This window comes from Gossypium arboreum, chromosome 6, assembly GCF_025698485.1.
Source record: "Gossypium arboreum isolate Shixiya-1 chromosome 6, ASM2569848v2, whole genome shotgun sequence".
In the NCBI taxonomy this organism is placed as follows: Eukaryota; Viridiplantae; Streptophyta; class Magnoliopsida; order Malvales; family Malvaceae; genus Gossypium; species Gossypium arboreum.
In genome coordinates, this window is record NC_069075.1 from 134,212,341 (window position 1) to 134,215,724 (window position 3,384).

The following is a 3,384-nucleotide window of genomic DNA, read 5'->3' on the forward strand; positions in this document are numbered from 1 at the left end:
GTGGTCGCTAAACTAACTAAAAACTCGACTAAGGCAAGCATACTTATTGAACAATAGTATAGTTATGTGAGACCAGAAATATCGTATCCACAAGGACCAAAAGTACTAGTAATTACTATCTTTTTATTATCTAGCCTAAGAACTAAAATGATGTTTTTAAACTAAGACTAACTATCTAATTGACTTAAAAATATGACCGAGATGAAAGTTGAAAAATACTCTTGGAAAACCGATGGAGAAGACAATACCCAAGGAAGAATCCACCTAGACTTCACTTATTACTTCTGAATTAGATGTTTTATTCACTTGACTTAATCCGTAAAAATCCCTAATTTATGTTATTATCTCTCTCGAGACTAAAACCAACTGAGTCTAGGTTGACTAACTGAAATCTCTTTCTAATTAAAACCCCTATTGTCACATTAACTCGATCTATAGATTCTCTTATTAGATTTGACTCTAATCCGGCAGATTTATGTCGTCCTATCTCTAGGATTGTATTCAACTCCACTTAATTATGGGGGATCTACTCTTAAACAGAGACTTTTGCTCCACTGAATAAGCATATCAAAATCTGAATTAATATACTGAAATATTAAAACAAGTATTAAAACTCACAATTAAGAATAAGAACAAGTATTTATCATATAATTCAAATAGTAATAAAATCTGTCTTAGGTTTCATCTCCCCTCGGTATTTAAGGCGTTTAGTTCATAATAATAGGGGAAAACATTTCAAAATTGGGAAAACAAAAAAACATAAAGAAACCCAAAGAACTTCTAAGGAAACTGAATGGAGATCTTCAGTCTTGAAGTATATCCTGCTTCCAAGTTGATTCCGATGGCTGTCTTCGAGTATTTTCTGCTTTCCACTCTGCATGTCTAATAAACCATAATATATACATATTTTTACCCCATGCTTGTCATATTCATGGATGATTTTTCCTTGGTTCCATTGAATTTAATGCTCTTAATCCTTTAATTTCATATTTTATACTCAGGAGAGCTTAGGATAGCAAAAAGAGCGAGAAACGGGCCAAAAACGAACAAATTAGGCCTAAACCATTGTTTCACACGGCCTTGGTACTTCTACACGGGTGATCCACACGCCCGTGTGTGACATATGGGTAGACCATACACTCGTGTGTCATGGCCATGTCGGCACTAAACCAAGTCAGAATTACACATGGCCTGAGCACCCTTACACGGGCGTGGCACACGGCCATATCCTTGTCGAACCCAAGTCTAATTCTACTCAGAAAAGGCTAATTTTGAGGGTTTTGAGGAATTCTAAAGTCTATATAAACACCCTAGAAGAGGATTAAGGGGACACGCGGAGGAGAACGCAGAAAACACTCAAGACCAACCATCGGAATCATCCCAGAAGTAGGATCTCCTTCAAGACTGAAGATCTTCATTCAATTTCTACCCAAGTTTTTGGGTTTCTTTATGTTTTGTTGTTTTCCCAATTTTGAGATGTTTCCCTCTATTGTTATGAACTAAATTCCCTAAATACCTAAGGAAGATGAAACCTACGACGAATCTTATTACTATTTGAATTATATGATAAATACTTGTTCTTATTCTTAATTGTAAATTTAACCCTTGCTTTAATATTCCAGGATATTAATTCAGTTTTTTTATGTGCTTATTCAGAGGAGGAAAATTCCCTGTTTAAGAGTAGATCGCCCATAATTAAGCGGAGTTGCATGCAATCATAGAGATAGGATGACATAAATCTGCCGGATTAGAGTCAAATCTAATAAGGGAATCCATAGATCGAGTTAATGTGATAATAGGGGTTTTAATTAGAAAGAGATTTTGATTAATCAACCTAGAGTCAGTTGTTTTTAGTCTCAAGAGAGATATTAACATAAATCAAGGATTCCTACGGATTAAGTCAAGTGAATAAATCATCTAATTCAGAGGTAATAAGTGAATTCTGGGTGAATTCTTCCTTGGGTATTGTCTTCTCCATCGGTTTTCCAAAAGTATTTTCCCACTTTAATCTCTGTCGCAATCTGAGTTGATTAGGTAATTAGTTTTAGATTAAAAATTCTCTTAATTGTTAGGCTAGATAATAAAAAGATAGTAATTACTAGTACTCTTAGTCCTCGTGGATACGATATTTCCGGTCTCACCATAACTATACTACTGTTCAATAGATACGCTTGCCTTAGTCGAATTTTTAATTAGTTTTACGACCGTTATTTTCCTCTTTGATCCTCTTCTAGGGTGTTTATATAGACTTTGGAATGCTTCAAAACCCTAAAAATTAGCCTTTTCTGAGTATAATTAGACTTGGGCTCGATAGGGACACAGCCGTGTGCCACGTCCGTGTGAAGATGCTCAAGCCGTGTGTAATTCTGAGTTGGTTTTTAGTAGACACGGTCATGACACACCGGCATGTGGCCTACCCGTGTGTCACACACGAGCGTGTGGATTACCTGTGTGGAAGTGCCTAGGCCGTGTGAAATACTGAGATAAGCCCATTTTGTTTGTTTTTGGCCCATTTCTTACTCTTTTCACCTTCTTATGCTCACTTAAGTATAAAACATGATTTTAAAGGATTAGTAGCATCAAATTCACTAAATCTTAAGATAGTTCATCCAAAAATATGCCAAACATAGGGTAAAAATATGTATATATTATGGTTTATCAAATATCCCCACACTTAAGCATTTGCTTGTCCTCAAGCAAAATCCTCAACTCATGATTAAAATTAATTCTTCTTAACTTATAATTCTCATCAATAATGTTTCGAAATAATCCAAAAATAATCATACATTGAGAATTTAACTAAAAGAACATCAAAGTTTCAAACAATCCAAGTTGAACATTTTAATCATAAAATCATAGGTATCTCCCCTTATCTAGATAATTAACTTTAATTCCAAATTGAAAAGAGTTGACATCCTCACTAAAGATTCACTCAAATCTCTCAAAGTGTTTAAGGTTCTATAATTAAGTACTCAATAGTCAAACATGAAAAGTTATTACCATAGGCTTGCATGAAAATTGAATCTCTACCACTATAAATGAGATGATACACAAATCAAAAGGTCTTTAACAGGGTTATAATGGGGCTTGGGTTAAAGGTGTGGATAAAGGTTTAAAAAGAGGGTTAGAATCGAGATTAATTTAATAAATTACCCAACTTAAAAGAATAAAGCTAATTACTGAATTACAAACAAGTGCCAGAATGAAGACTTTCTAAAATGAAGTGAGCTTTCTCTCAATATAATAACTTTAACTTATCCAAGCTGTTTAAAACAATATGTAATTGAATGAATATAAATATACGATTTTTTTTAATTCAAATATGGAAAGTACATAATAAGAAATAATTCTGCAGCTGGAATGAACGAACATAGTTAGGTAACT